This window comes from Giraffa tippelskirchi, chromosome 6 (assembly GCF_054371585.1).
Source record: "Giraffa tippelskirchi isolate mGirTip1 chromosome 6, T2T-mGirTip1v1.2.pri, whole genome shotgun sequence".
Taxonomy (NCBI): Eukaryota; Metazoa; Chordata; class Mammalia; order Artiodactyla; family Giraffidae; genus Giraffa; species Giraffa tippelskirchi.
Window position 1 is genome coordinate 23,931,662 of NC_137280.1, and position 20,032 is coordinate 23,951,693.

The window sequence follows — 20,032 nt, forward strand, 5'->3', positions numbered from 1 at the left end:
AGACTTGATTCTTAAATGCTCCATAGCTGATTGCACTATTTTCCAATTATCCCTTCATTCCTCCTCAAGATTTTTCTCCAAAAATCTTTTTAAAAATTCTGCTTTATGTTGGCTTCAGAAATAATGTATTAAAGCAGGTTGACTCAGGGCTGCCACAAAAGAGCCCTTCAGTCAGCAAAGAAAAATGTCCCAGTGGCAGAGTGGTTCCAAATCAGCAATTCATAACAAGACTGTTCTTACTATTAACTGTGCCTGATGTATAGGGATATCTGGCAAATCATTTGGCATTTTCATTTCCCTGATGTACATAAAAGGCATTTGAAGTTGTTCAGTTAAAGATGTCTCTATTACATTAGACTTTTTGGAAATCTCAAGTAAAAAGTGACCATCATTGCACAAAGAGCTAAACTAAATCTCTCCCTTTCCTAGTTGAGTTATTTTCTTTGTTTGTTTAAACTTCAAGTATAGCTGGGAAAAATATGAGGAAATTATTTTTAAATTATTAAACATTGGTATGTATTTTAAAATTTGAAATGATTGCTTTAAGTGTGGATTCTTTTCAGTTCATTTCAATTGCTCAGTTGTGTCCAACTCTTTGCAACCCATGGACTGCAGCATGCCATGCCTCCCTGTCCATCACCAACTCCTGGAGCTTGCTCAAACTCATGTCCATCAAGTCGGTGATGCCATCCAACCATATCATCCTCTGGCATCCCCTTCTCCTCCTGTCTTCAGTCTTTCCCAGCACCAGGGTCTTTTCAAATGAGTGAGTTCTTCTCATCAGGTAGCCAAAGTGTTGGAGCTTCAGCCTCAGCATCAGTCCTTCCAGTGAATATTCAGGATTGATTTCCTTTAGGATGGACTGGTTTGATCTCTTTGCTGTCCAGTGGACTCTCAAGAGTCTTTTCCAACACCACAGTTCAAAAGCATCAGTTCTTCAGTCTCAGCCTTCTTTATGGTCCAACTCTCATATCCATACATGACTACTGGAAAAACATTATCTTTGACTAGACAGACCTTTGTTGGTGAATTAGTATCTCTGCTTTTTAATATTCTTTCTAGGTTTGTCATAGCTTTTCCTCCAAGGAGCAAGTGTCTTTTAATTTCATGGCTGCAGTCGCCATCTGCAGTGATTTTGGAGCCCAAGAAAATAAAGTCTGTCACTGTTTCCATTGTTTCCCTGTCTATTTGCCATGAAGTGTTGGGACTGGATGCCATGATCTTTGTTTTTTGAATGTTGAGTTTTAAGCCAGCTTTTTCACTCTCCTCTTTCACTTTCATCAAGAGGATCTTTACTTCCTCTTCGCTTTCTGCCATAAGAGCGGTGTCATCTGCATATCTGAGGTTATTGATATTTCTCCCTGCAATCTTGATTCCAGCTTATGCTTCATACAGCCCAACATTTCACATGATGCACTCTGAATATAAGTTAAATAAGCAGGGTGACAATATACAGCCTTGACCTACTCCTTTCCCAATTTGGAACCAGTCTGTTGTTCCATGTCTAGTATGATTCTTGATCAGCATACCTGATTCACAGGAGGAGGGTAAGATGGTCTGGTATTCTTTTAGAAGAAAATAGCACATCAATGATGAATTTCTATTATTTCAAAATGATTAATTTTAAAACTGTTAATTGTACCAATTAGGAAGGTGAAAAGAAATTCTGCTACAATGTAGAATTTCAACAGATGAGTGAAAACATCAGAAGAAACTCTAGAAGACATTTCTGTGTGCTTATAAATGCCTGTTGAATATGCTCTTTGGGATGTACTGCTGACATCCCAGCTTACACTCAAGCTGCCCCAGTAATATTCATTATTCTTTTTTCTTATGCCTTTCTTATTCACTTTTTAGTTAATTTATTTATTATCTTTTTAGTCACTAGAATATAAACTTTGAGCTCCTTCCTCCTCTTTATGATCACTAAGTTCTGTGGTTCGACTTCTGAAGTCCCTCTTGACTCTCTCTTCTCCATTCACTTCATTTCCTTGATTTATCTTTAGAAAGCCACTGCATTATGCTTCCAACTGGTCTTCCAGTCTCTCTAGCATCCCTTGATACCTTAGGAATTTTTGATTATTTTGCATTTGTAGTTTCTTTGTGGAATTCAGTCTAACTTTCTTGATAGGACCATTCAGGTCCTTTCTTGCCTCAGTATTGTTATTGTTGGTGAATAAAGGTAGAACTTTGAGATCACACACACTTGAGTGCAGATTCCATCTTTACCACTTCACATGTGATTTCCTCAGGCCAGTTTCCTGACTTTACTAAGAATAGTTTCCATGTTAATATATTGATAATGATAAGAACAATGGTTTTAAACTCCTAGAATTTTTGTGAGGGTTAAATTAGTTATAACTTATTTGAAATGCTCAGTGTATGCTAAGCATTCAATATATTATTTTTCATTTTTATTTACCTTCATTTCAGCCACCATGCCTATTACTTACTATGTTGTGAGTTTTCAGATTCCATCTATGTGCTTGTTTTCCTTTCTCTACCTAATGAACTCCTACTTGTTCTCTATTATTTTCAGTTTTTTTAGATGAGCAGTCACCATTCAAAGCCCTGTTTAAATGCCACTTCTTTTGTGAACTGCATTAATCACTTTTCTGAGAATCACATTGCATATTCATACTAATAATTGGGTTCATACTAGTATATCATAACTATATTTTTGACAGGATTTTTCCTTATATATTTGAAAATCTTCAAAGGTAGAGATCATATCCAATTCATCTCTGTATCCATAGTGCCTAGCATAGTGTTGAATGCAAGAAAACATGAACATTTCAAATTCTATCCTGTTTTTATTGGCTAGGCTGGGAAAGATTGAAAGCAGGAGGAGAAGTAGACGACAGAAGATAAGATGATTGGATGGCACCACCGACTCGATGGACATGAGTTTGAGCAAGCTCCAGGAGTTGGTGATGGACAGGGAAGGCTGGTGTGCAGCAGTCCATGGGGTCACAAAGTCAGACACGACTGAGCAACCGAACTGAACTGAGGCTGGGTTGCAGTACAAGGACTCTTGGTTGTGGAATGAGGGCTTCTCTTGAGTGGGGTGTGGCCTTAGTTGCCATGTGAGATCTTAGTTCCCTGACCATGGCTAGAAGCTGTGTCTGCACATTGGAAGGCAGATTCTTAACCACTGGATCACAAGGGAAGTACTTATATCCTGGTTTTAGGCTCATTTTTCTTGAACCAGTTACCTCAAAATATAGCTGAAGATCATTCCCAAAGGTAATTTTTAAAATAGTAAATTAAAAACACTTATTACTAATGTAACAGTGCTGCAGAAAGTCTGAAAGATAAAATAAAAAGCCACACATGATCATGTTGTTGTCATGTGGTTTCTGTTATTCTTTTGGTGCTTTCGCTTCTGATTTTTTTTAAGAAAAACATTATTTGCATAGTTTTAATTGTAGTATACATTCAGTATTTTTGTTCTGCTTTTTTTAAAATATGATGTTCTAGGTACTTCATATGCTATTATAGAACATACATAACCACTAAAAAACCACTTAATTCTTCAAGTGAATATTTAATTATTTATTATATATTTCTGTCTACCCTTTCTCTCCCTTCTGACTTTTATAAGTTGTGCTCTAGTAGACAATTGCATGACAGTAGCCTTTTATGTATGTTGGATTAATTTTTTGATATACAATTCCCAAAATGAAAGTAATGCTTTAATTATAAGTCATTTTACTAATATACTGTGCTTAGATTATAACTACAGGCCCATAGTAAAACTGGAAAATGCTAGGTGGAAGATTAAGGAAGAGAGAAGGGGTAAGTATCTTTTCAAAAAAATTTTATATTCTTTAAGGAGAGTTACCTAGTCTTAGAGTTTTTGCTACTTCTTGGTATGAGGAAACAGTATTCATTTATTAAATATTTATTGAGCACTTATTTATTGAGTACCCTTAGCAGAGGATATACAAAAATATAATGCCTGCCCTCAAAAAGCTTACAGTTGATTGGGAGAGACAGACATGTAAACAGGTAATTAGAATAGACAGAAATAAGGACTATAATGGGTGTAAGTATATCTAGGTATTGAAGGATACACAGAAAGGACAGCTAAAGCCATACGGGAAAGTTAAGAGAATTCTTTCAAAAAAGTTCTGTGCCAGTTACTAGAAATATAATCTTGAAGCTCAAGGATAGTCTGATCTAATGGAACAGACTGATATATATTTTAAAATAACTACAGTAGATTTAAAATTCCAAATGAAGATTTCACAAGAAATATTTGGAAGCTTTTTAAAAAATTTTTTAATCGGAAGGTAATTTCTTTACAGTGTTATGTTGGTTTCTGCCATTGTTGTTCAGTAGCCAAGTAGTGTCTGACTCTCTGTGACCCCATGAACTGCAGCACGCCAGGCTTCCCTGTCCTTCACTATCTCCCTGATTTTGCTCAGATTCATGTCCATCGAGTCAGTGATGTCATCCAACCATCTTATCCTCTATCGCCCCCTTCTTCTCTTGCCCTCAATCTTTCCCAGCATCAGGGTCTTTTCCATTGAATCAGCTCTTCACATCAGGTGGCCAAAGCATCGGGGCTTCAGCATCAGTCCTTCCAATGAATATTCAGGACTGATTTCCTTTAGGATTGACTGGTTTGATCTCCTTGCTGTCCAGTGGGCTCTCAGAGTCTCCTCGGCTACAGGTCAAAAGCATCAATTCTTCAATGCTCAGCCTTCTTTATAGTCCAACTCTCACATCCATACATAACTACTGGAAAAATCATAGCTTTGACTATATGGACATTAATTAGTAAAATGATGTCTCTGCTTTCTAGTATGCTGCCAGGTTTGTCATAGCTTTTCTTCCAAGGAGCAAGCATCTATTAATTTCTTGGCTGCAGTCACTGTCTGCAGTGATTTTGAACCTTTTTTTTTTAAATTTTTAATCAGACGATAATTGCCTTGCAATGTTGTGTTGGTTTCTGCCATACAACAACACAAATCAGTCATAACTCTCTCTCTCTCTCTATATATATATATATATATCTCCTACCTATTGACCTGCCTCCAATCCTACCCCTCTAGTTCATCACAGAGTGCTGAGCTGTGAGACAGTGGGATGAATTGAGAAAGTAGCATTGACATATATACACTACCATATGTAAAATTGATAGCTAGTGGGAAGCTGCTGTATAATACTGGAAATCTATTTTATGACTCAAAGAGAATATCAGTGAAGTGAGATGTTGACTCAGGAAGAGCAGTTTGTGAGTTGCGTACAGAGTGAGCAAGAATGGGAGAAGACGCAAACCACACCCTCTTCTCCACATCCTATCTGCAGTCAAGTCTACATTGGGGAGAAGGGCAAAGGTTTTACCTTTGAATGAAGACATGAGGTGGTGAATATTTTGGACTGGCTCTTTTAATTTTTAAATCAAGATTGCATTTTTGTGACCTAAGTAAGCATCTCTTCCCAAAACAGATCAGAAGAAATAAAAATGAAGAGATTACCCAAATTTTTATCCAGATAATGGCAGTATTTTGGAAATAGCCAAGGGCATGGATGAGGTGGGCAAGCTCCCTGGAGGTATGAACAATTATCAGAATGCCTCTCTCTGCTCCCTCCTAATAGTTTTTTGATGCTAAATGACTGGACCAGGATGTTTTGTCTGCCAGAGGCTCCTGGACTGTGACAAACATAAAATCAGGATGACACATAGCCCGTGCTTCCGCAAACATTTTGTCCTTGTTGATATGCTTTTACTAAGAGGGAGACTGAGTTGCTTTTCAGTAGCCTCTGCTGATGTTCTTAAGAATTTATAATTATATATACTGACTCACTGGAAAAGACCCTGATGCTGGGAAAGACTGAAGGCAAGAGAAGGGGACAGCAGAGGATGAGATGGTTGGACGGCATCACCAACTCGATGGAGATGAGTTTGAACAAGCTCTGGGAGTTGATGATGGACAAGGAAACCTGGCATGCTGCTGTCCATTGGGGTCGCAAAGAGTCGGACACGACTGAGAGACTGAACTGAACTGAATGACAATATTACTCCAAACTGAATAAACAAAATAATGCAAGATTCTTTTTTGATGCAGTACCATTAATGTTTCATAGTCATCTCTACCGGTTGCATTGCAGTGGTTATATACACAGTCTCAATCTCCTAGATGGTCAAAGGCATGACAAAAGTCATAATATAGTACTCAGTCTTTAAGAAAGTGTGTTAGAGCCAACTAATTACTCCAAATACATCTCTTCATTCTTTTGGTAAGAGAACCCCAGGACTTTTAAGAGGTCACAAAACTGCCTAGTTAGAGACTACATTTCCATCTTCCCTCACAACTAAGTGTGTCCATGCGACTACATTTTGACCACTGATATATGAGAACAAATTATGCAAGTCTGAGTGACTCCCTTAAAAAAGGAAGATGATGGCCTTCATTCTATATTTTATATGTTATATTTTCTAGTGAGCTAAATCATTATCCCCAAGAGATTATTCTGTACTGCACCAGGGGAAAGGACAGCAAAGATGAGTGATTTTTTGGCTTGCCCTAATCATATTCACTGGGGGATATTTACAGTCATACTGCTCACTCCTCCTTTGAGTGGCGTTTCAAAAGTTTGAGGTATCTACAAATATCCCTTGCCTATAACAGATGCTCTCAACATGTCTTCTTTGCCTCTTATGGATTTTCAGCAGAGATATTCTACGCATAAGCTGAGGATCTGGTAAATTCCACTTTATTTTGAGTAAAAACATTCATAAAAGCCAAAATAGATTCCTCTTTAGCCCACTTAAAAAAAAAAAACTTGATAGATGCACAGATAAAGCAAGTATAAATATTAAGAAGGGTTTTTTTTTTTAAACATCTGTATTTAAAGCAACATCAGCTAAATCACCTGACTATCCTATCATTAGGTCTAAAATGGTAGCCAATGGAAACTGATCTTTTATAATGACAATCCTGAAATACTTAAAAAAAAAAACAATGCTTTCCAAATCATTAAGAAAACATCAATCAGCAAATATTTATTGATGATCTACTATGTATGCAGGTCAGGAAGCAACAGTTAGAACTGGACATGGAACAACAGACTGGTTCCAAATAGGAAAAGGAGTACAGCAAGGCTGTATATTGTCACCCTGCTTATTTAACTTACATGCAGAGTACATCATGAGAAATGCTGAGCTGGAAGAAACACAAGCTGGAATCAAGATTGCCAGGAGAAATATCAATCACCTCAGATATGCCGATGACACCACCCTTATGGCAGAAAGTGAAGAAGAACTAAACAGCCTCTTGATGAAAGTGAAACAGGAGAGTGAAAAAGTTGGCTTAAAACTCAACATTCAGAAAACTAAGATCATGGCATCTGGTCCCATCACTTCATGGGAAATACATGGGGAAACAGTGGAAACAGTGTCAGACTTTATTGGGCTCTAAAATCACTGCTGATGGTGATTGTAGCCATGAAATTAAAAGACACTTACTCCTTGGAAGGAAAGTTATGACCAACCTAGATAGCATATTGAAAAGCAGAGACATTACTTTGCCAACAAAGGTCCGTCTAGTCAAGGCTATGGTTTTTCCAGTGGTCATATATGGATGTGAGAGTTGGACGGTGAAGAAAGCTGAGCACCACAGAATTGATGCTTTTGAACTGTGGTGTTGGAGAAGACTTTTGAGAGTCCCTTGGACTGCAAGGAGATCCAACCAGTCCATCCTAAAGGAGATCAGTCCTGAGTGTTCATTGGAAGGACTGATGTTGAAGCTGAAACTCCAATACTTTGGCCACCTCATGCAAAGAGTTGACTCATTGGAAAAGACCCTAATGCTGGGAAGGATTGGGGGCAGGAGGAGAAGGGGACGACAGAGGATGAGATGGCTGGATGGCATCACCAGCTCGATGGACATGGGTTTGGGTAAACTCTGGGAGTTGGTGATGGACAGGGAGGCCTAGCGTGCTGCGATTCATGGGGTCTCAAAGAGTCCGACACGTCTGAGCGACTGAACTGACTGAACTGACTATGTCCCAACAACTGAGTGTGCTTAGTACTGTTAGCTTCATTTTAGAGATGAGGAAACTCAAGCACAGTTTCAAGAACCTACTCAAGGTCACACCTAGAAAGTGTTGAAAGAAGTAACACCAAAGCTCATGGTAGTTTACCTTTTCTAAGAGTTGATCAGTGATTTTGGATGGTTTATTTTTTTTAATTTTTAATCAGAAGATAATCCCCTTGCAATGTGATGTTGGTTTCTGCCATACAACACCACAAATCAGTGTTGGATGGGCAAGTAAGGCTAACACATGAAAAAAACAGAGAATAATTAAACTGAGAACCATATAGTCAAAACTGGGTATAATACTCAGAGGATCTAGTTTAGTGAAGATTATAACAATTAGGCTTCAAGCAGAATGTTAGACTTGAACTATGTCTTGTGGAGGAAATAGAACTTGCATAGGCAGAGTGGAGGGAAAATGCAACTCAGTCATGGAGAAAAAATCAGGGCAGACTAATGCAGGGGGAGAAACAGAGTATAAGTTCAGAGTATTTTAAATGTTGCATATACGTAACTTTATTCTACTTCTTCAAGTTTAGTAACCATTCAGCAAGCATACCCCATTCCTAACTAGATAGATTTTTACTATGAAAATCGATTTTAGACTTTTAGAGCTGAAAGAAATTTTAAAAACTTGTCCTGAGAATTTGGGCACAATGAGGGTTTGTAATTCATAGAGTTATTGAATCACATTATTGCTTATCTGGAATTCAGTGTGCTTTTTCCACCACTGCACTGCTCTGGGCAGGTGGGGTATGGGTAATAGGAGTGGGAGAAGATAAAGCCTCCAGTACTGGGTATTCTCAAACTGTCTTCTTTCCAAGCACTAAGCAGACCCAATTCTGCTTAGCTTCCCAGATTGCAGAGCTGTCAGATGGAAAGGAAAAACAAAGTACGTGAAGTTTCTTTTAAGATGCACATGTGGACTGGTGTTTCTTTTCTTGGCTGTTAGAAGGCGCCTTCATCACGGTACAAAGGAATTTTCGTGTTACTGTGGGGATTTATTGGCACAAGTTACAATGTACCACAGCAGTACTTTCTCTATATATAGAGTTATGTCTGATAAAGCATATGCACAATAGTGTTGTGGGTGACACAGCAAATGCCCAATAGCTTCATAGGTATGATATGCAGAAGCTGAAAAGTAAGGAGTTTGAAGATTGAAAAGAAAGGAGAAAAAAAGAAACAGGAAGATAAATTTACTCTTTTACCGCAACCAACAGTGTGATTTCTTATTATGGAAATCATACTGTTGAAAAAAGCAAATAATCAAAACATTCCATAGTTTATAGACATTATTTTGGCTGGAAGATGAGAGCTATTCTCTTAGCAGACAGATAGGCCAGAAAGTATAGAAGGATAGTGAAGTTTAAAGAACTGCCTGATTCTAGTAGGATTCTTTGAAAGTCATTCAATGCATGTTAAAATCTACTTGAGGGATGAAGGTCTCTAAAACTAGGAGTGGCACATTCGTATCTTTTTTGATACTTTTTCATATCATTCTGTCTACAAATGGATGACACAGTTGGATTAGATGACTTCGCCTGCCTTGCAAATCTTTGATTACATTTAAGTCTTTTAACCAAAGAAACTGGCCATTAGATATTAATAAATATTTAACTGGGACATTTTAGAAGGTCTGTCTTATCAAAATGAAATAATATAATTATTAATATAGTTTAAATATTGGGCAGAGAATTCAGAAAATTTCTAAAGCCTTTGTTAATTGAGAAAGGTGCATGTGTGGTGCTAAGTCACATCAGAAGTGTCTGACTCTTTGCAACCTCATGGACTGTAGCCCACTAGGCTCCTCTGTTCATGGGATTCTCCAGGCAAAGATACTGGAGTGGGTTGCCATGCCCTCCTCCAGGGGATCTTCCCGATCAAGGGATCAAACCCGTCTCTTGCATCTTCTGCATTGGCATTCAGGTTCTTTACCACTAGCGCTACCTGGGAAGACCTAATTGAGAACGTCATAGTTAAATACCTAAATAAATCTTGTTTCCTTGCAGTAGAGGGAGTGCCTTGAGGTATTTTATACTTGTACAACCATGTAAAGAGAAAAGTCTGTCAAGGAGGGCTGTGTCACTGTGTCTCTGCCTTGCTTTTGTATTTGGGGCATGATTCCTAAATAAATGGCAATGAGCCTTTAGGAGACTGGGGTTTCCTGCCAGTATAGATGTTACACTTGAAAGGACTATTGCATGCTATTGCATTGTTTATCGGAGAAGGGAATGGCACTCCACTCCAGTACTCTTACCTGGAAAATCCCATGGATGGAGGAGCCTGGTAGGCTGTAGTCCATGGGGTCGCTAGGAGTCGCTAGGAGACTGAGCGACTTTCACTTATCACTTTCATGCATTGAAGAAGGAAATGGCAACCCACTCCAGTATTTTTGCCTGGAGAATCCCAGGGACAGGGGAGCCTGGTGGGCTGCCATTTATGGGGTCACACAGAGTCAAACACGACTGAAGCGACTTAGCAGCAGCATTGTTTATGGGGACTTTGTATTCTGATTATCGTTTGTAAAATCTCCTCACTGAAGAGTAGAAATTTGAAGCCAATAGGAGGTTATTATTCAAAGACTTGTCCCCTCCCATATTGGTCTTTTGGTCTCCATTCATTAAGTAGACTCCTATGTGCCAGATGTGCCCATTTAAAATATTGGGAATATAATGGGAATAGCTTGACGTAGTTCTTGTCATTAAACATTCATTGTCAGAACTCTCAAACTCTTTAGAGAATTACCATACCCAGTCATAATTTTATATAAATAGAAGAAAGTTCCCTTTTTTTAATAAAGCTAGATTTTTGCCATAATTATTGAAATATGTACAACAGAACATTTTAGAATTGGAAAAGACTTGTAAAATGTTTCCTTTGAGTCAAGAATCCATTTTAGAAATCACTGGTAGTTCTAGATAAATCAGATTTTCCAATTTATTCATAATGTGGTAGAATCAAGTATATTTTCATAGATCTACAGCAGCAGGATTGGTAAGAGAGGCATGCAATAAGAAACCAATTTCAATTTTGTTTCTTATTTCTGAAATGGTTTTCTGTCATAACTCTGGAAAACCAATACCATGACTTTTTCAAATTATCATTAGGCAACTCTGGCATAATTTATGTTAAGAGGTTTTGGCCTGTTTATGTACCCTGGAATTTGCCAAAATTAGTAATGTGATATTCCATATTTAGCAAACCTATAGAGCAATAAATAAGGACATATGACTATTGGGGTGTGCTGTTTGTTTAAATTCTTTTTTTGTGGCATTCATGAAATACAAGGGACTTCCAACTCAAATTCTGCAATATTAGGCATCAAGTTGTACTCTGAACCAAACCAGATGGTGATCAGCTCTATTCCTATTATCAGTTCAATGCAGCGATGGTTACCAGACCTTACTTAAAACCTTAACATTTGGAACAGATTAACAGCAGTTAGGCTGAAATGAGAAACCTCCATTTTACTAAAAGGTTCAGAACATATCATGCTGTAAAATCAGAAAGACTAGTAAGAAAAATTATGAGGGAAAGAGCTCACTGTCTACCTTGGTTTCTCCTTGCAGGACGTGCTATTTCCCTTTTATGAGTGCTGTTTTCAAAGGAATTTTAATGTATAGTATTGTGAGGATTAAGGTCTATTAGCCTATCAGCCTCCTGAGGTGCCCCATTACACAACTTGCTGTTGAATTTATCTCAATGTAGCCACAAACAATCTAGACCTTGGACACACATGGAGTATTATTTGCAGTTTGGAGGGGTTTCCTTTGCAAGAAAGTCACACATGCACATACACACACACACACACATAGTATAAGTTCAGAGGTTCATGAGCTGCTGAAATTCATGAAACATTTGGGCTGCCCAGGTTTAACCTATGGGTTTGAATATATTTAGCTAAAAGTTTTGCCCTGTCTTCCAATGCCACATGGTATCTCCATCAATTTTTTCTTTATGGCACCTATTGGTCAAATTTATTCCCAGGTCTTTACAGGACTAGAAAAAGCAATATTTTTTCCTAATGTCTAATTTTGTATCAATTTTGCCTAAGCAGCAAATCTTACAGCTATTTTAGGACAAAATTGTAAAAAATAGATGTGTGACTGAGTTTAGCTCCCATTCTGTGGTATGGGAAACTGAGGTACTGGGAAGTTAAAGGATTTTCCTAAAGACGCACAGTTGGTGTGAGTGGTAGATGTGATTAGGAAGGATATAAGTGTTGCTAACGTGTCAACATTCTTCTATGACCATGATTCAGATGCAGAGACAAAAAATAGATCCTCCACGTTCTATACCCAAATGATGGCAGCCCTGCTCTTGTTCTGGTAAACTGAACAGTTTGCCAGAGAAACCCTTCAGAGAGAGTCCAGCTGCCTTTGTTCATTTTTGTTTATTCTGTAGCCAAGACCTTGCTTCAGGGCTGATTGAAAACCCTTTTGTCTGTTTTTCAGTATGATAGGAAATATGAATTCCTCCTTAGAAATGGGTATTTGAAGCTTCTTGTACTGTGAAATTAGGGAGGATGAAAATAATGCTTAGTTCCAGGAGGATAAGAATACCTCATATGTGTGTGCTTGAACTGAATTTTAAGGTACAGTTCTATTTTAGTCACTAAGTTGTATCTGACTCTTTTGCGACCCCATGGACTGTAACCTACCAGGCCCTTTGTCCATGGAATTTTCCAAGCAAGAATATTGGAGTGGGTTACCATTTCCTTCTCCAGGGGATCTTCCTAACCCAGGGATCTAACCCGGGTCTCCTGTGTTGCAGGCAGATTCTTTACAACTGAGTTACCAGGGAAGCCCATTTGTAGCTGTATCTACCCATAAACTATATCCATATAAATATATATATTATATGATATAATAATTTATAGGTGTATATATATATTTAGAAAATTGGTTATACCATATGCACTGTTGAAACTCTGATTTTTTTTAACTTCACAATTTATTGTGAACATTTTTTACCATTCACTTAAATTTTAATGGCCATATAATATTCCCTTACAGGGTGATATTTTAGTAATTTACTGAATCATCTCCTGTTGATGGATATTTAGTTTTTCAATTTTTCAATAGACATGACTGTTGTAGCTATCTATGTAAATATATCTTTGCTCACATCTATGACTATTTCATCAGGATAACTTCCTAGAAACTCTTTGGTACATAGAGTATTCAAAAGCCTTAAATTTTACAGGATATTGCTAAATTGTACGTGGCCATGCATTGGAGAAGGAAATGGCAACCCACTCCAGTGTTCTTGCCTGGAGAATCCCAGGGATGGGGAAGCCTGTTGGGCTGACGTCTATGGGGTCGCACAGAGTCGGATACGACTGACGCGCCTTAGCAGCAGCAGCAGCATAACTCACATTACTTTTGCAGTATAGCTGATGCCCAGGGAGCTGCATGTGAGCTGTATGCAAGATCTCCACACTGTGGTGCTCCTCTCCCCAAATTTGTTAGTTGTGATTCTTCCTTATGGTATCAAGTACCTTGTAAGTAATCAATATAACAGTAATCTCTCTTACTCCAGACACTAGATTTAAAACTTAGAATTGGAAATAACTTGTGAAATATGAGTTAAGAATTCATTTTAAAAACCACTGATAGATCCAAATTTATTGATTTTCCAATTTATTCATAATGTGATAGAGCAGATAAAAGTATATATTAACCATGAAGATCGTAATTCCTGGCCCTTAAGCATTTAAAAATATTTTAATAGACTTTGTTTTAGGGATAGTTTTAGGTTTACAGAAAATTTTAAACATTTTATATTAAAAAGGAAAGAAGAAAAGAAAAAGGAAAATTGGGACATAAGTAGATGTATCTTTTTGAAGTGAAAGAATTATTATTTTTCCTTTTAATCCTATAGAAGGCAATATTATAATTGGTTAACATTTAAAACTGCTTCCAACAAGGATCGTTCATTTCACAGCAGCCTCAAACATAAGCATATTCTCATTTGCCTTTGAAACTTAAAGAAGTCATGGTAAAGCTAAACAAAACTAGGTGGCAGAGTGGAAAAAGAAGACATATTTATTCTATTATTTCTTTCTTTCCTCTCATTCTGTCTCCTCTCTCCTCTTATTTCATTGGAATTAAATATTCATGAGAATTTTTTGAGAATTTACTTGGTGGAGATCTTAAACGTACCAGAGAATGGCTACCAGAGAATTTTTATTCCTACAGTGGTATATGTATTTCTAATGAAATGAACATAATAGTCAACTTGGAACTCTCATTTGTGTTTAATACAATTCCTTGTTGCATATTTGCATTACCTTTTAATTAAATAATACCTAACTGCAATTCATTTTTTTTCTTACTTCAAACACTATCTTGATAAATGCTAGGTATACAGTAGATACTTAGTAAATGCTTGATTAATTAATTAACTGGAAAAGTAGCTATTACTAGGTTGAAGATTCTCATTATGGGATCTTCCTTTCTGTGAAAATTAGTAGCAAAATACTCTTTGTTGGTACCAGAAAAATCACATTTAATGTAATCAAAAAAAAGTGTATAGCTTAAAATCTTAACTGATATTCTGGGTCTCAACAGCAACTATTAACCCCTTAGTAATTTTTCAGAAGTTACTGTGTGCTTTAAGAAATCTACGTGTACTACTAACATTTTCTCAACTGTTCTGTGTTCTCAAATAGTTTTTAAAAAGAAATCTGGCAGAGCATGCTAGCAAAAAGAACAGCCTCGCCAGATTCTAACCAAATCATCAAATAGGAGCTGTGTTTCTTTAGGACCTCACAGGTTCCCTTTTAATAGGCCCTTTCCTCTGTTATTCTACTTCCAGAATACTAAGACCACTAGTACTAGCCAAGAACATTTTTCTCTGTTAAATCCTTGTCAACTAACACTACAGAGGAAGAGTTTAAGGCATTACAGTTTTCAGGAGTAATTGCATTTTATTAGGGGAATCTTTGAAAAGGAAAAAACCTTTATAACTCAAAGTAGCAATGTATAATGGAGGGGATTTTAGGTGGTGACCTATGAGTGCCATTTGGAAAGTTCTTTTTAAGGTGTATATTTGAAAAAGTACCTTCTTTTCACAGCTTATCACACTAGATAAGCTGATGCCAAGTTAATTGAACCTATCTCTCCCCTCTCTGAATTAAGGCTTCTTGCTATAATCTGCCTTCTGCCTTTATTATTTTCTTGAAATCTGTGATGATCCAAAACCCAATCCAATCAGTACTATTTAGCAACCATCCAAGTTGACAACTCCTTACTAATGACTTTCTCATTTGAAACTGTCTTTCCTTGGTTTCAGCATACTATTCTCTTGGTTCTCTTTCCACCTCTCCCAGTATATTTTTTTTCCATTTTCATGAGCTTTCCTCCTCTTCTCACACAGTAATATTGATACTTATATATATAAGCAGGCTTCCCAGACGGTGCTAGTGGTAAAGCCAATGCAGGAGCAGTAGGAGATGCAGGTTCTATCCCTGGGTTGGGAAAATCCCCTGGAGGAAGGTATGGCAACCCACTCCAGTATACTTGCCTGGAGAATCCCATGGACAGTGGAGTCTGTCCTGTAGGAGCCTGCTACAGTCCATGGGGTCACAAAGAGTTGGACCCAAGTGAAGCGACTTAGCATGAATGCATATATAAGCAAGCTTCTATTCTATTAATCATAGAATTTCTCCTTTTTATTTCCTTCACTCTAGGTATTATCTCAATGCCTACTACTCCATGCCAGTTCATCGTCTCTCTAGAGTGTCCTTCTGGACACTGCACTTGGATCTTCTTATGATGTAAATGAAACAAGCCCAACATCAAGCTCATTATCTCTCTTCTTGAGTCTTGTATTTTCTATCTCACTTAGTGACATCACCATTTATTCAACAACCTTCTTCCAGATAACTCATATTTATCCTTGGAACTGTCACTTCCACATCCAGTTGACCAGATGTTATTGGGGTTCTCCTAAATTAATTCAACAACTTCTCTCAATCCTCAATTCTAATCTTTTAGTTTAAATGTTCACCTCCTCTAACCTATCTTACTGTAAACACATACTAAACATAGGCAAAGTGCCTCAATTGTTCTCTTTCAATAAAAGATGCTTTTGTCACTTTGCTGCCAGATATGATTATTTCCTTCTTCATTTAAAATTATGATGGCTTCCTATGCTTATGAGATAGAGCAGGTTTTTCATTCATTTATTCATTCAATTAACATAGTGAACTTATGCCATGAGGCTGGCACTGAATAAATATTGATGAACAAAGTATAATATCCTCTATATTTTTCTCTACTCAATAATCCAATTCCAGTGTCATTCTATGAACTATTTTTTTTTCTTCCTAATACACTCTCCTTCCTAGCCTATACCTCCTACTGGCTCCTTCTCTGAAAGGTAGTCTGTACTCCAGCTATTCAGATATATTCTACATCCTGCTAAGGTACATGCTATAACATCCTGGTGTCTTCTGCTTCTTTGGGGACAATTCTCCATGAATTACTTACATTTCTGCATTTCTTATGAGCAGAGGTACTCACTGCCTTTGTTCTGGATTATCTTCTCCAGAATATTTGTATGATATGCAGTCTTGGGGTACTGGGTAGTGTCTTCTTCAGGAGCATGTTTATTGCATTCATATATTCATATATGAATATATATTCATATATGCTCATATATGAATATATTCATATATTTATTGCATTCAACATATTCATGTTTATTGCATTGCATCTCATATCATTGTAAACAAACAAAAAAAAAGATGGGCTCCCTAAGCTCAGAGTTTCTGCCCTGTAATGCAGCCCACTGTATGTGCAGGTGTTACCTGGCCCTTGTTGTGTCCCCTGGAGTAACTAGGATCTGGAAACTGGGATAAGAAAGTGCTAACAGCCTGGCTACAATGATAACTGTGAGTAATAAAGATCTTTCTGTTTGATTAAAGATTTTCATGTTTTTTTCAGCCTCTGTGAAACTTTTGCAAGATAATTTGTTGGTTTGATAATAGGGTAAAATCTCAACACTTCACAATTCTTGACAAAATTCATCTTTCAAGTTCTGGCTTAAACATTTCCTCTTTAAGGAAAATTTTACTGATTCTTCCAGGAAAGCATTTTTGCAGATCTGTGATTTTCCAGAGCATTGCCCTTTATAGTAATTGACATACTATTTAGAGTTAGATATTAAGTCCCAGTTACTTGGTAGCATTTATGGAATACACGTTAAGATATGCAATAAATACTGATGAATTAATGTATATAGTTTTCTTTTCTTGATTTCATCCTAGTCAGCCTCATTTTCTTTTCATATCTGAGGTATTGAGTAACTTATTTAAATTTTCCTTTCAAAGCAACATCCTGCTACTGTCATTTTATAACCACTGGAAAAGATGATTTCTTCTATACCCACTAGCTCAATTAGAAATTTCTCTACCATAGAAATGTAGGCTTGTTTGAACTGCTTCTCTGGTTGTAGAAGGTCAAATTCCCAAGAATACAGAAAATACCTTGTTACTGGACATTCTTGGTTCCAATATTTTATATAAAAGTGGCTTTATCTCACTGTATATTTCCTTGTTCCTAAATGAAATTGTCTTGTTAAAATGTTTGCATTTTTCTTTTTAACCTTAAGATGTTATAAACCACAGCTTGACATTAACTGAATGTCTTGACTTTTATTTGTGATTTGTGGCATCACATTATGATCAGAATGTTTAGCTGATACTGTTAATAACTGTTCGCTGAATTTTCTACCATCCAGTCTTCTATTATTCAGGTCACATTTTCTATTGTACTGGTTATTACCTAATTCTCTTTTAGAACTGGCCATAAAAAGAGCCAAAACCATATGTAGGAGTATGGTGGGGAGGGCAATAGACAGAAACAAGCTGGAGTTTTAGTCAAGATAGTACAAACCTATGCTTCATAGCACACAAACTACCAAAACCACCAAATTTCACTGCCTTGACTGAATAGGTCCAGATGACTTTCCAGGAAAACTTATTTTCCTTACAGGAGCTTGACAGTTGAACCTACTTAAATGGTGATGCTCTTTTTTCTCCTAATTTCCATAGAATTCCTGAACAAGGGAAGAGTGAACGGAGAGTTCATAACTTCTTCAAATCCCATTGGCCAGAGGTACTCACATGGCCCCCAAAACTACAAAGGCAGAGAATAGTGGTAGTCATTACTAATGAGAACAAAAATAAATTTATCTAAATTTAGAAAGAAAGAGTTTAATCATGTGGAAGTACACCAGGTTTGAGAGGAAATGAATACTTATTAGGTACCTACTTCAGAAGTTTCCTTTTTTTTTTTCTTTTGGTTTATGACATTTTCAGATTTCCTAAAGTAAATGTTGATTGAGTAGTTAGGTACAGACAGCTTAAAATGTATTTATATACTAACAACTTAGTAATTTTTTTGAGAAAAAATAATACACATATTTGAAATAAAAAAATTATTTTGGTTTTAACCACATTTATTTGTTAACAAGATGTGTGGGCCTCTTGGGCATTCTGCATATCTCAGACTTCGGAATCAGATTGGATCCCATTAGTTTCATTTCCTGCTCTACATTGATTTTAATGCTTATTTACTTTTTGTCCAACAACTAACAAAACTCAGCTTCACAAAGATATAATGTCACTGAAAGAAATGTCGTATGATCTAATATTGAAGCTATCTTGAGCTAGTAGTTCATGCAGTGGCTGAGAGATTTCAAATATTGTTGCAGTTCCCTTGAAAATTTAAAATATCCCATGCTGCCTCTAAAAAATGTGTTGCAGTCCCCTGGAGTGACTCAGTGCACAGTTTGGGAACCATGGGTCTGCTGTCCTAGGTATTATATATAGATCATTTACTTCTCACTATAGTTTGGAAGGTAGATGCTTTTGTTCCCAAGTTGGATAGGAAAACTAAGGTCTGAAAAAGACATGAATTTAACCCAAACCTCTTATTTAGTAATTAGCATAGCAGGGGCTTGAACCCAAGCCTTCTGGCTCTAAATCCCATTGCATCATGCCATGTGTCATGAAATTTACAGGATTAAGGTTTTCACAGCTTCCTCTCCCCATGACCTTTCCTGGGTTTCAAGCAACATTGAAATGACTATGTTTTAAACATGTGGAAGTGCTTGAAACTCATGGAAGTGATTTTAAGTCTTCAGTTTTAGTTTTAAGGCACACCTGCTAGAAAATAAATTTTCTTGAGTAGAGATTAAAGAACTTTAAAATGGCCTTAAAATGGCCCAAGGAAGAGTATTTAAGCTTTAAAATCAAGACAATATATTTCTAATAAGCTTGTAATTATTTACTGCTAATTTTTAATATGACATTTAGTATAGAACACATATCACTTTTTTTTTTTTTTTTTTTTTTTACCAACTGTCAGGACAGTCCTTGCACTAAACTTTCTTCACCAGCTGTTGCCTAATTCAGTATGGTCCATTTTGGAATTATTCCAACTCTGCTTGCACATAATTTCCAAGTCTCAACAGACCTGGGCAAAAATGGACCACAGCTATAATCTTTCATGTTACTCATAGTTCTGTTTAATTATCTGAAATACTACCTGATAAATAGTGCAATCAGAAGAATTCCAGTTTAACAGTAACTACTTCCACCTCACTTTTCTGCTGTCATCTAATTTGAAACAGGTTTTGGATTACAACCTCTAAATTATGTAAACTCCTAATCAATGATTAATTTATGAATCTTCAGGCCGCTGCCGTTTTTCTTTTTTTAGGTGGTTCCTATACATGCTAAGTCACTTCAGTCGTGTCTGACTCTTTGCTACCCTATGGACTGTAGGCCGCCAGGCTCCTTCCTCTGTCCATGGGATTCTCCATACAAGAAGACTAGAGTGGGATGCCATGACTTCCTCCAGGGGATCTTCCCAGCCAGGGAATCAAAACCCTTATCTCTTACATCTCCTGCATTGGCAGGTGGGTTAAGTGTCAATAAATTCAGGCCTAGTCAAACGAAGCTTCTTTCT

At 37.0% G+C, this 20,032-nt stretch overlaps 1 protein-coding gene across 5 annotated transcripts in view; it reads left to right on the top strand.

Annotated features, from left to right (window-relative positions):
• The window catches only part of EMC2 (ER membrane protein complex subunit 2), a 292,907-nt gene that overhangs the window by 85,170 nt on the left and 187,705 nt on the right, over positions 1 to 20,032 (top strand). For 2 of the 5 annotated variants that reach the window (XR_014057287.1, XR_014057282.1), the window contains 2 exons: positions 18,112 to 18,175; positions 19,784 to 19,982. The exons of 1 other annotated variant lie outside the window; for it this stretch is intronic. The gene's annotated coding sequence lies outside the window, so the exon portion shown is untranslated. Of the gene's footprint in view, positions 1 to 2,824; positions 3,338 to 18,111; positions 18,176 to 19,783; positions 19,983 to 20,032 lie in introns of those variants that run through there. 2 more of the 5 variants (XR_014057288.1, XR_014057284.1) reach the window with 1 other exon arrangement.